Below are 15205 nucleotides of genomic sequence, written 5' to 3' on the forward strand. Positions count from 1 at the left end.
GGAAGAACGGTGAAGCAGGTAGGATGGGACAGCAGGGTGGTGGCAAGCGGGAGTATGTAAGGAGGGGTAAGACAAGCAGGAAGGATAGAAGGAATGGGGAAGGAAGAAGGAGCAGAACGAGGGAGCTAAGCATCCATCCAGTGCATAGGAAGTGTTCATCCGGGTATGTAAATTGTTGTCTCTCTGCATTTCGATTTGCCTTCTGTAGAATGTTAGGGGGTGATAAATCCAGGGCAAGGGGGTGCAGGCAGGTTCTGTTGGGGGACTCCAAGTAGGCTCTAAGCCTGCGCCCCAAGGCAAGGTTGAGCCTGGGAGTTCAACATTGAGGCAGGAGAAGGGTAAGGGAATAGTTATTGACAGTAAAAGGAAGGCAGAGCCTAAAGCCTTGGATATAAAGGGAGCCAATGAGTGGGGCAGGGAGGATGTGAGGATAACAAGTCTGGCAAGGGAAACCAGGTAGGGAGGTTGGGTAGGGGAAGACAACGTGGGTGGTGAAAGTAAGCGGGGTTGGGAGGACGATTGGAATGAGAACCTTAGAAAGCCGCCAAAGCCTTCCCAAGAGGAGTTTTATGCAGGGAATAAGAGAAATGCAGGAATGCATGGGAGTGGGGGAGAGAATCATGAGATCCTATCTAAAGGATTCACCATGCTGAGGAACTCCTGAGCAGGGGATTTTAGAACTAAAACGGGGGACCATGAAGGCGAGGGAGAGTTGGGTATCGAAAACATGCGCGAGAGGAAAGACAGGAGGGAGGGGGAGGAAGGAGATAATAACCCCCCGGGAGACCTGGGAATTGGAAAATGCAGACATAAACAGCAAACCCCTGAGTGGATCAGTATCTGGATGGACGATGAATTCATCCTAACCCATTATTGTTCGTCCTGTGAACAGATAGAAGGGAGCAAGGAAATGGCTAGGACCAGCCGCGGTCGTGGTCGAGGTCAAGCTCGAGGTCATAGAGGATAGAATAACAATCGTCTGGGGCCACAGGGAAGTAACACCCAGGGCCAAAGAAGAGGTTGTCGATCGATGGACAAGGTCATACAGGAAGTTGTAAGTGCATACATGATGGACACAAATGAAGAAATCAGGGAAATAATTGACGAGATGGAAGAGCAGGTGAGGGAAGAGGATTCCGAGGAGGAGATGGACGAGTGGTAAGAGCTAGTAACAGACCTAGGCAACACGCATGGTAGAATGGCACAGTTCAAGCAAACATTACACTTATATTGGGTAATGAAACGATTGTTGTGTAAGGCAGTTGAGCAAGTCTCAATGGGGATGGCTCTAATCACCAGAGATATGTTGGAATATAAACAAGACCTGCTGACCATTCAATCTCAGCTATGCAAACAGGATATGCGAATGGAGTGCATGGAGAGACACATCCTCAGTATAGTTAACAGAACTTTTGTGTAAGGCAGTGTAGCAGCGGACCCAACAACGAATGATCCCACCCGGGATGACTAAGTAGACTGAGCCTTTGTTCTCTGAACAATTTTACTTTTTAGCGGCAAGTTTTCTTTTATATTTGCATGGTAGATGTAATATTAGATAAAAACTGTAATTTCAATAGTTCTGCATACATAGCATGGTTAGAAAGACTGCAAACTTATCAATTTTGGATGGCATATGTTAAGTATAGGTGGCCAAAAAGCTTGGGTTCCCATTGGGCAAGCTGAGGTCACCTACGGCCTGTAAGTGTATCCAGTTTGTTTTATAAATAGAAAAGGACCTACCTAAACTTACAAAAAAAAATTAGGGAAGAAGGACAAGGAAAAGGAAGATCAATGTCAAAGGCTGCAGGATGAAGTTACATCATTGAGAAATGAAGTGAATGAAAATGATACAACAACCAAGGAACTTAAAGAAAGAACCAGGTACTGTGAAGGTCTTGAAGCTGAGGTTGTCTCTCTAAAATAAGATCTTGAAAATTCAAATAAGCAAAATGAAGAGCTACTTCAAGCATATGAAGAACAAGAAAATGAAGTTCTCAAATTAAGACAACAAGTGGAAGAAGGAAGAAAAGTTGAAGAAGTCATGAAGAAGCAGAATCTGGAAAAGGAAGAGCAATATCAGGTTGAGGTAAATATCCTAAAAGGTAAATTAGAAGAAAAGGATAAACTTTTACTATTTCAAGATAGTACTCAGATTTTGGATAATATTCTTAGTAGTCAAAGGTATCCTGCCATCAAATTTGGTCTTGGTTTTCATGAAATTGTTAAGGTGAATCTAGCTCACAAACTGAGGCAAGGAATTCTAATGCAAAATCTGAAATGCTCACCAAGGAGATAAGAGGTCAACCCCATCAACAACCAAGGAAAGAAAGTTTTCAAAGAAAATCATTTACTCCTAACTATGGAAGTGATAATCGGTCCTTTCCTCTAATGAATAATGTTGAATGTCATATCTATCATAATTTTGGACATGTTGCAGCCAAATGCAGAAGTAGAATGGTTCAAGATAATAACCATTTCACAGAAATATTGTCAGCTTCCAGGTACTTTAAGGGATATTTTTTTTCTTGCAATATGTTTGGTCACAAATCCATTGATTGCTATAGAAAGAACATGAAATGTATAAGATGTTATTCTTGTAACAAGTTTGAGCATATAGCAAAATAATGCGGGAACAAGTCTATGGATCACCGCAGATAATATGGTAAGAAATCAAATAAGCAGATTTATATCAGAAAATCTGAAAAAGATGAATCCACCAAGAATCAAGAAAAGGAAGATCAGATTAGGTGTGATCTGATAAAGAACCATCATGGAAATGATGTTCTAACTCTGTATATAGTCAGAACAGACTCAGAGGAAGATGAATGTGTGAAATTTTAGTATTTCACTTCACATACGCAGTTATTATGAAGACAACTTGCGTATATATTCGAGTTAGAAATTGCACAGTCGCGTATATGTTGGTTTGATGAAGAAGCAGTGGGACAGACTCAAGAAAATGAGCCTGATATGGTTCAGTCAATTATCAATTGTCTTTTTTGTTCTGATTGATGATGATTGTAGTTTGTTGATGATACGTATAAGTGCTTTTGGCCCTCATAAGTTGTTAATGACTTGATGAATCACTGGTTGATGATGATGCCCTAATGATTCTTACTAACAAATGCAATGATCAGATCTGACGATGAACAGTTGGCACAGGTTTAGGGGGAGCATATGATATGCTTCTAATAATGCATTGTTGGCATTATGTTTTGCTTTAGAAGACCTTGGTACATAATGATGCTTATGTTTCTGAAATGACACTGTTGAAAATAGCAACAAGAAATGATAAAAGTAGAATCCAAAATATACCAATTTTAATCTGTCCTTGAATTAAAATTGTGAATTAAATTCGAATTTAGTCTCACCAGCTGCTTGGAATTAATTAATTAATTAATTATGGATTAATTAGTTGGATAAATTCAATGTAGAAGTCTTTTTGAAGTCATGCAAGAGTTATCCCTTAAATTAAGGAGATTATCCGTTAATTAAGGAGATAAGATTGAGTTATATTTGAGTTGTAATTAGTTAGCTCAGTTTACTGAGTTAAGTCCAGTTAAATTAGTTCCAAACTGTTTGAGGAACTAATTGTGAGTTATCAGTCAGTTGATGCATGCATGCACTCAACTAGTGTACTCCATATAACTGAAGATTCCCTGATCAGTAACTCATGCATGTCTATTCTGAGAAAGACCCAATTGAGCTAAATCTCAAGGACAGGTTACTATCAGTTGCATGTGTTTTCCTATAAAGGAAACTCATCCATGCAGTCAAGGTAATGTTCCTTGAGGATTGCGCAGTTCTGACAGGGTGTAGGATCAGTGTGAGTGATCAGCCTTCCACTTGGTAACAAGAGGATTACCCAGAGAAACTGCGCAAGGAAATAGGAGCTTGGAGGGCAGAGAGGAAGACTTGTGAGAAGCCAGGTTTGCCTGTGAGCATCCAAGAGGATTGTACTGAGAGTTGGATAGCTGTGAGAACTAAGGCTTTATGTAATTCTGATGTATTTCCACCTTGTATGATAATACAGATAGTGGGGCTTTTAGTTGAGGCTTTCCCTTGATTATTTTCTGTGTTTCATGTGCATTGATTCTTCTTCTTATGGTTATATGTGTTCAGCTCTAATTCAACTCAATCTTTAAGCTTCCGTAAGTTTGATAGTAGAAGTAGATTATAGCATTTTGCTTTGGTTATATTGCATTATCAGGTTAATCTACAGTCAAATTTTCTACATAGATCTCAGAGGTAGATTTGTAGGGAATTTTCAGGAAATTCTACATGGTATCAGAGCCAAGTTTATCGGAGCTATGAACAGTATACTGAGAAGAGAATTCGAATTTTGAAGTTTGGGGTTGCAGGTGCAAATAGAATTCATATCATATTTCAGGTTGGTCAATGGCGTTCTATGGCTTGAGACTCGAGTATGCCTTGGATGGCAACTCGAATTACATAGCATGGAAAGATCGCATGGAGGTTGTATTAGAAGACAATGGCTTGAAGGATTTCATTGATCAAGAAATCCCAAAGCCAGGTTCAACTAATGCACAAGAGTTGGCTGAGTGGAAGAAGTGTGTGGCGAGGGCGAGACAGATCATCCTTGAGGGAGTTCGAGACCATATTGTCTCGAGTCTCCATGGGAAGGATACTCCATATTCAATGTGGAAGACATTGAAGGACCTCTACCAGAACAGTAGCGACCAGAGGAAATTGGTGCTCAAGGATAAGCTTCGAAGAATCAAGATGGAGAACCGCGATACTTTTTCCACATATCTAAACAAGCTCACAACCTGTCGAGATGAGCTTGGTAGTGTGGGAATAACTACTGTCGATGATGATATGGTGAGCCTCTCTCTCCTCGACCTTTCAAAGAATTGGAATAGCTACCAGGACTCTGTAAATGGCAAGGAGAAACTACCGGATTACGAACGACTGTGGTCGGATATCATGCAGGAGGAGATCAAGAGGAGCACTCGGGATGGTTCTTCATCCAAGGATGATGATGAATAAAATTTGGCCTTAGCAAGTAAGGCAAGGAAAGGGAAAGGGAAGGATTTCCATTCCAAATCGAATTCTTCTTGTGGAGGGAAGAAGGTTGACAAGTCTAAGGTGAGATGCTTTAATTGTAATGAAATGGGTCATTATGCAACTAATTGCCCATCAAAGAAGTCCAAGAATGGATCCTCGGAAGGATCTGAAGGTGAGGCATTAGCCTCTCAGTTCGAGATGGAATTCACCCTCATCGCATGCATGGTGTCATCGATGATGGGTTGTGGTTGGTATCTTGACAGTGGAGCCTCATTCCACATGACAGGCGATAAAATTTTATTCAGTACCTTGGAAGAGAAAGACCTCAATATGCGCATAGAGATGGGTGACGATGAAAGGTATAGTGTTTCAGGAGTGGGCACGGTTGCTTTTCAGAGGGAGCATGGAGCTCCTATCACCTTGACAGATGTGAAGTATGTGCCTGGACTAAAGAAGAATTTGGTATCGATCATGATGTTGGAGGACAAAGGCTATGATGTTGTCTTTAGTAAGGGAAAGGTTTTCCTTAGACACATCACCATGGGACAAGTGAAACAGATCGATTCACGAGTTAAGAACATGTATGCTCTTGAGGTTCAAGATGCATGCAAAGCCTTGAGGAGCAAGGAAAATGTTAGAGACTTGGTGGTTGAGAGGGAGAGTAAATTACCTCTCAACATGCAGTCCCAGAAGAAGTCTCAGACAATTGTGGAGGAGCCACAATTGGAGAAGTGGGCAGAGGGATCACATGCAGCCATACCTCCAGGTGTGAGGTGGGGTGATGTGAAGTGATAGTCTCAAGAAGGCTGAAATAGGGGCAGGATCCTTGAGGTACCTAGCCTCTTTGATTAGACCTTTCTACGGGAGCCCCAACGAGGAGTAGCAGGACTAGCTGAGTGGGTAGAGACAGATGCGGATGGAGCAGCAGAGGGAGCTTCAGCATCGGAGGGTGTTTCTAGCCCAACAGGGAGGTCAGTTGGGAGATCAGTTACTTACTTCTCAGTAACTAAGTTGTAGTGCAGCAATGGGAAGCATGATGCAACATAATGAGAGGAGGTGCAGTAGGAATGCAGTGCTGGGAGAAAGGACCAGCAGCAGATGTAACGGGAGGAATCAGTGGGATTGATGCAGTAAGAGATCAAAGTGACAAAGGCTAGAGCACTCGGATACTGAAGAGCGCAAAGAAGGATTGATAACAGTATAGAAAGGCTGAGTCAGTAGAAGTGCAGAGTTTTCAGTCAACAGAGGCAATAGTAGTCAGAGACTTTGATGACAGAATCATCATTCTGATTCAAGTTGGATGTTTTTTGGTTTCTAGAGATTGTTGGAGCAACAACACTAGAGAGAAGTGTTGCATGCAGAACATTCCAAAGGTTCAGGATCGGGATCGAGTTGAATTCTTTTCTTGTTGAGAGGGAGTTTTGAAAATAGCAACAAGAAATGACAAAAATAGAATCCAAAATATTCCAATTTTAATTTGTCCTTGAATTAAAATTTTGAATTAAATTTGAATTTAGTCTCACCAGTTGCTTGGAATTAATTAGTTAATTCATTATGGATTAATTAGTTGGAGAGATTCAAGTTAGAAGTCTTTCTGAAGTCATGTAAGAGTTATCCCTTAAATGAAGGAGATTATCCCTTAATTAAGGAGATTATCCCTTAATTAAGGAGATAAGATTGAGTTATATTTGAGTTGTAATTAGTTAGCTCAGTTTACTGAGTTAAGTCCAGTTAAATTAGTTCCAAATTGTTTGAGGAACTAATTGTGAGTTATTAGTCAGTTGATGCATGCATGCACTCAACTAGTGTACTCCAGATAACTAAATATTCCCTCATTAGTAACTCTTGCATGTCTATTCTGAGAAAGACCCAGTTGAGCTAAATCTCAAGGACAAGTTACTATCAGTTGCATGTGTTTTCCTATAAAGGAAACTCATCCATGCAGTCAAGGTAAGGTTCTTGTAGGATTGCGCAGTTCTGACACGGTGTAAGATTAGTGTGAGTGATCAGTCTTCCACATGGTAACAGGAGGATCACCCAGAGAAACTGCGCAAGGAAATAGGAGCTTGCAGGGCAGAGAGGAAGGCTTGTGAGAAGCCAAGTTTGCCTGTGAGCATCCAAGAGGATTGTACTGAGAGCTGGCTAGCTGTGAGAGCTAAGGCTTTGTGTAATTCTGATGTATTTCCACCTTGTATGATAATACAAATAGTGGGGTTTTTAGCTGAGGCTTTCCCCTGAGTATTTTCTGTGTTTCATGTGCATTAATTCTTCTTCTTATGGTTATATGTGTTCATCTCTGATTCAACTCAATCTTTAAGCTTCCGCAAGTTTGATAGTAGAAGTAGATTATAGTATTTTGCTTTGGTTATATTGCATTATCAAGTTAATCTATAGTCAGATTTTCTACATAGAACTCAGAGGTAGATTTGTAGATAATTTGCAAGAAATTCTACAGATACTATGTTGCAGACATAGGTGGCCTATGATGAAATCTCAGATGATACTTATACTACTTGAGCCACATAGTTGTTTTGACAAGTTGTTATTCTTGATGTTGTTGATAGATGCTTATGGTGCAGATCATATATGATGTATGATAGTTGTTGATAACTATCATGGTCTTGTCTAAGTCCTTGGTCTTTGATGTCATGTTATTCTTTTGGAAAATATCTCTGCAGACTCTACATGTGCTCAGGGGGAGCATGGAAAACATAGTGCATCTCAAAGGGGGAGAGTATGTTGGTGTTGTTTGATATATCTAACAGGTTCTACAACTTGACGTAATAAACACCAATATGGTTGCCATCAAGTCCAAAGGGGGAGATTGTTGGCATTATGGTACAGGTGTTGCTCTTGATGGAAAATCGCAGTGATCTATGACAATACAACAAGTCAATTCAGAGGTAACAACAAAGGACTACAAATCAGAATCAAGCAATTGAAGAAAAGGAATGTTTTAAGTTGTATATGATGGTTCACCTAGTCCAAATAGTGTATACAAGCGGGTTCACATAACAAAAGTCACGTATACATATGCACGCTCTTTATCAGAAGGAAAAGCACGTATGTGATGAAAAATTAAGGTTAAAGAATACCAAGGGTCAACACCATGGTATTAGCCCACAATATTGAGCGGAGTAATGGTTACTTGATCCCGTCTAAGAATACCATAGGTTCTAAATGTTTTTTTGGTCCGAGGTATTGAACAAGGCTCTAAGTATATAAGGAGGAGAATATGAAAGGGCTAAGTGTGCAAGTAATGAATATCTTATGAAGAGTTAGACGAAAAGTAAATATGCATGTTATGGGTTTTTGATGCTTTACTTGATCTGAACTAAGTATGCACTTGATTGTTTGATGATGGATGAGATCTAATGATGGATCATGATCATAAGACCTGAAATGACTTATCATTATTTAATGGATAGTCTAGATCTAATTGCTAACACATGTTTATCCTTTATATGCTATGATCTGGGTATATCTTAAGTCTAGAATAGTTGTGAAGTTATAAGTTATTATCTGCAGATCTATACATTGGTTTGCCTAGGTGAAGGCGCGTATACATGTTGGTTCTGCACTTATAAGTAGCGCATACATTTTGACATGTGATTTTTGAATTTGCAGTTGGTTATGGTTGTTGATGCTGAGTTATGGGTTCAACTCTGTGTTCTGTTGACAGTGATGTGATTTTTCAGATTGATTGATTGTTATTTGCTTCATTGTTGATGGGTTTCAATGATTGGTTGTATTGCAGTGGTGATTGATTTTGAGCTTCAATGTTACTAATGGGTCCAGTATGAAAATTTAATGAAACGTGGCCTACAAATTATGTTGTTGTGTACCAAGAGTATCAAGTCTGAAAATTTATGAAACGTGATCCCTGGAGGAAGAGTGAAGGTAGTAGCTTTTGTAGGCCAGTGCCTACATATTGGTAAACATATCTACTAGTACAAGATCTAAGGGGTTGGAGCTCCATTCCAGTAGCAACTGGAGAACGAGTGAAGGTTGTAGCCTTCTGTAGGTCGACGCCTATGTATTGGTAAACATAACAGCTAGTACAAGAGCCAGGGGTTGTAGGTCCCTTCCAGTAGAAGCTAGAGAATGGGAGAAGGTTGTAGCCTTCTGCAAGTAGATGCCTGCGTAACGGTATGAGTCGCCACCAGTACAAGATTGTAAACAGCTTATTCTTTATATTAAAAAGAATACAGAGACAACAACATTAGGTGTTTTTTCTCCCGCATTGAGTTTCCACCTTAAATCTTGGTGTTCATGTGTGTTTCTTATGTGTGATGGTTTATTCTATTATTGTTGCACGTAGTTACTGTTTATCTAATGGTTAATAAAGTACTAATGCACTGGTTGAAGACAAACATATGATGGATTAATTGAATTATACGTTCACTGATACACGCTAGTTATCTTAAGAACAGTCATGTGCACACACAGGTTTGATTCAGTAAAGTCGCGTATAGAAATTTGAATATGAAATGGAAAAGTTATTGATGATTTGTAAATATTGATTCACACCCCCCCCCCCAATATGTATTTCCCAACAATACCCTCATGACTCTTGATCTTCCATACAACTCTCTATTATCTAGTGGCAATCACATGCTCATATTGATGTATGCATAGTCGTTACCATCATGATGAGAACATTTACATTATGACAAAAAAGTAGCTATGAGGAAAATAAGACTGGAATTGGGAACCCTATAGTTCTTGTTGTTAATGTTGCTATTAAGCCATGGAGACTTGCATGAACTATTGAACGAGGTTTTGGTGTTCATCTTCTATATTGAATTCCTATTTTCTTGCTACTGCATCTACCATTAAGGTTGACACAATGCCATGTGCTACTATATGGAGCCAGTTTTCCTATTGGTTGAAACCCTAGTTATGTAGCCTTTTGTAAGAAACCCTAGATTTCTCCATATGGTCAATGTTTTTGTTCCCTTCCTTCTACCAGCAAACAAATGACATTTTCATACATATTTACAAACAAATCATGACATTAAAACACAATCAATCGACTGAAGGAAACACATTAATTGGACCCCTGTATAGTTCCATTTTATGCCATGGTGTATTTATTGTTTGTATAACCTGTGTGAGATCCAAGGCATAATCTATTACCTAGTGCTTTATACAAAAGACTCGGGAATTTTCCATCATCCACATACCTATATTTCCTTCATTAGATCCTAGGTCTCCTGCGTTTTTCCTCCCTTGCATAGCTCATTCATAATTACATGGTATCTTTAGACTTCCATAACTATGTCCTAATCTATCGATTCATCTTGTAGTTTAAATGCGTTTACCATATCCCCTTATTTGTTATGGACATGACTCATTGCATTGTGGGTAGCTAGATTTGGTAACAAGCCTCGCTTTCTTATTTCATTGAAAACATTATTTGTCTTGGTTATCTCATTTGTCTATCAAAACCATCCGTAACTAAATTCTACACAAAAGCTTCTCTCCCAGAATTTATTAATTAGAATGTTGTAAGTAACATTATTATGTGCAAAGATCTTTTCACTACTCAACAAAATCTTTTCATCTTCCAGCTCTGCTTATGAACCCAAGCATTGTTATATAATGTGGTATCCTATGTATATTTTAATGTTGAGCATAAGAGGACTATTTTGGGTAGTCACTATAATTGGGAGGCGGTGTGATTGTAAAAGGAAAATGTACAATCACAATTGAAAATGTGACTTTGCATAGGTCACATTTAACATGTGACCTGAAATTTATATAGTACAAAATACTTTGGCTTGGCAACTCAAATGACAATATAACTAGCACAACCACATTTACCAATGTGGTTGATATACGTTGATAGGCATATATGAAGCATATATACAACCACATTTTCCAATGTGGTTGATATACGTCGATAGGCATATATCAACCACATTAATAATTATTATGTGTATTTTTTTAAAGACCAATTATTTATGATTATTAATAACTATATAAATAATAAAAACCATATTCTTATATAATTATATATTTATGATTATTATATTAATATTATATTATATATTAAAATAATATTAAGTTACTCTATAATATTTTATTTAATATTATTTAATTTTAAATTATTTAATATAATTTAAATATTTAATAATAATATTAGTAATATTAATTAACAATAATAGTCTTAATAACAACAATTATTTTAGTAAATGTGGTTGATATACACATAAGGCTTCATTTCTATCTATGACACAAACCATTGATAAATAATAATAATAATAATAATTTATTCATTTTTTATAAAATGTAAGTAAATAATTACTTATTTTACTAAAAAAAAAATTAATGTTGTTTTTAGAAAGTCTACGGGGTCTTGGATAGACTGTGATCTAGTGCTCTATTAAGGTACTCCTTGATGTGAAGTCATTGGTTCAATTCCTTGCCCGGTCGGGGTGATATATTGGACATGTTGAAGATGTAGTCTTGCCAAGCTTACAAAAAAAATATTGCTTTTAGGAAAAAAAAAAAAATATATATATATATATATATATATAAATGTTTTTATTTTATTTATTTTATAAGTTATAATAAAAATAATATTAATAATAATCAAAAAATAATAGTTAATTATTGTTAAACAATAATAATATTTTCTTAGTTAAATATTATTAAATAATATTAATATTAAGATTAAGATTAATTAAATAATTAAATAATAATAATTATTTATTTATTTATTTTTACATAATAATAATTAATTCTTTGTCACAATGTGATGTTGGACCATGGTTGACCATGGTTGACTATGATTCACCATGTTTGACCCAAAGGAATAACAAACCATTGGGGTTAATATTATAAACCCAAGATTGACCATGGTTGACCATGTTCTATTCTATAAAACATGGTTGACCATGATTGTCCATGATTTTTATATGGAGAAAAACTTTGTCACAATGCGACATCCCACCATGGTTGGTTATGGTTGACCATGATTGATATTATAAACCCAAGTTAATAATAAACCCTAAGGGAAAAATAAACCCAAGGAATTAACTCCATGATTGACCATGGTTGACAATGGTTGATGATGATTGATATTTTAAACCTAAGGGAATAATAAACCCAAGGGATTGATATTATAAATCCAAAGGAATAATAAACCTAAAGGATTAATACTAAAACCCCAAGGGATTATGAACCCAAGGGAATAATATTAAACCCAAGGGACTAATATTATAAACCCAAGGTATAAAAACCCTAAGATAAATATTAAAAATACTAAAATAAACATGGTTGAGCACGGTTGATTTTCATATTGAGACAATCCTTGTCACAATGCGACATTGGACCATGGTTGACCATGGTTGAACATGGTTGATTATGGTTAACCATTGTTGAATAATATTAAACCCTATGAATATGAACCCTTAGATCAATAAACCCAAGGGATTGATATTATAAAACCAAGGGAATAATAAACCTAAGGGATAACAATTATAAACCCAAGGTATATAAACCCTAACATCAATATTATAAACCCTGAAATAAACATGGTTGACCATGGTTGATTTCCATATAGAGACAATCCTTGTCACAATGCAACATTGGACCATGGTTGACCATGATTGATTTTTATATCGAGACAATCTTTGTCAGAATGCAATGTTAGATCATCGTTGACCATGGTTGATTTCCATATCTAGCCTTGTTTGACCATGGTTCGTTATGATTGACCATGGTTGACAATGATTAATATTATAAACCCAATGGATTGATATTATAAACCTGAGGAAGTAATAAACCCAAGGGATTAATACTAAAACCCCAAGGGATTATGAACCCAAGGGAATAATACTAAACCCAAGGGACTAATATTATAAACCCAACGTATATAAACCCTAACATAAATAGTATAAACACTAAAATAAACATGATTGACCATCGTTGATTTTCATATTGAGAAAATCCTTATCACAATTCCATGTTGGACCATTGACCATGGTTGACATCATAATAAACCATGGTTGACCAGGGAATAATAAACCCAAGCGATTGATATTATAAACCCAAAGGAATATAAACCCAAAGGAATAATAAACCCAAGGGGTTAATACTAAAACCCCAAGGGGCTAATATTATAAACCCAAGGTATAATAAACCTAAGGGATAACAATTATAAACTCAAGGTATATAAACCCTAAAATAAACATGGTTGACCATGGTTGTTTTCCAAATAGAGACAATCCTTGTCACAATGCAACATTGGACCATGGTTGACCATAATTGATTTTCATATCGAGACAATCTTTGTCAAAATGCAACGTTAGACCATAGTTGACCATGGTTGATTTCCATATCTAGCCTCGTTTGACCATGGTTGAACATGGTTGGTTATGATTGACCATGGTTGACAATGATTAATATTATAAACCAAATGGATTGATATTATAAACCCAAGGGATTAATACTAAAACCCCAAGGGGTTATGAACCCAATGGAATAATATTAAACCCAAGGGACTAATATTATAAACCCAATGTATATAAACCCTAAGATAAATATTATAAACACTAAAATAAACATGATTGACCATCAGCCCCAAGGGTTAGCTCAGTTGGTCAAAATCAGTGCCTCGCCATCGGGAGGTCATAGGGTCCAATCTCCCCAAAGCCCTTGGGGTCAGGCCTTGCTAGTGGGCCACGGGGCTAGATTCCCTTCGGGGTCGATCAACCCAGATTTTTCCGTGGACGTAGCGCCACCCGTTGACCAGGGTGTCCGTGAACCACAACCAAAAAAAAACATGATTGACCATTATTGATTTTCATATTGAGACAATCCTTATCACAATTCCATGTTTGACCATGGTTGACATCATAATAAACCATGATTAACCAGGGAATAATAAACCCAAGCGATTGATACCAAAACCCCAAGGGATTATGAACCTAAGGGAAGAATATTAAACCCAAGGGACTAATATTATAAACCGAAGGTATAAAATCCCTAAGATAAATATTAAAAATACTAAAATAAACACGGTTGAGTGCGGTTGATTTTCATATTGAGACAATCCTTCTCACAATGTGACATTATCGAACATGGTTGCTTATGGTTGACCATTGTTGAATAATATTAAACCCTAGGAATATGAACCCTTACATCAATAAACCCAAGGGAATAATAAACCTAAGGGATAAAAATTATAAACCCAAGGTATATAAACCCTAACATGAATATTATAAACCCTAAAATAAACATGGTTGACCATGGTTGATTTCCATATAGAGACAATCCTTGTCACAATGCAACGTTGGACCATGGTTAACCATGGTTGACCATGATTGATTTTCATATCGAGACAATCTTTGTCAGAACACAATGTTGGACCATGGTTGACCATGGTTGATTTCCATATCCATATGGTTTGACCATGGTTGAACATGGTTGGCTATGATTGACCATGGTTTACCATGATTAATATTATAAACCCAATGGATTGATATTATAAACCCAAGGGAATAACAAACCCAAGGGATTAATACTAAAACCCCAAGGGATTATGAACCCAAGGGAATAAGATTAAACCCAAGGGACTAATATTATAAACCCAACGTATATAAACCCTAAGATAAATATTATAAACACTAAAATAAACATGATTGACCATGGTTGATTTTCATATTGAGACAATCCTTATCACAATGCCATGTTGGACCATGGTTGACCATGGTTAATTTTCATATCGAGACAATATTTGTCACAATGCGACATTGGACCATGGTTGATCATGGTTGATTTTCATATCGAGACAATTTTTGTCACAACGCAATGTTCAAACATGTTTGACCACGATTGACCATGTTTGATTCTATAAAACATGGTTGACCATCATCAACCATGGTTGACCATGAACAAAGTTACCGATCAAACGAGAAAATTACCTAGTACACGTTTTTTTGAGGTAGCAAAAAATGACCCGATTTTGAAAAGTGGTGATGCAGAATACACCTTTTTTTAGCATATTTTTCACACTTTAAATTTTCTGATGTATCAAGTATGACTATTTTTTTAGATGTTAGTGATTTTTATGCTAATTTTGAAAACTGTTGATGCAGCTCATTTTTTAGAGGATCGATTTTTGACACTTTAAATTTTCTAATGCTTTCTTCTTCCCATAAGATTTTTT

Source organism: Pinus tabuliformis, chromosome 4_1 (assembly GCF_031772625.1).
Source record: "Pinus tabuliformis cultivar Carrire ecotype Pingquan chromosome 4_1, CPIR1, whole genome shotgun sequence".
NCBI classification, from domain to species: domain Eukaryota; kingdom Viridiplantae; phylum Streptophyta; class Pinopsida; order Pinales; family Pinaceae; genus Pinus; species Pinus tabuliformis.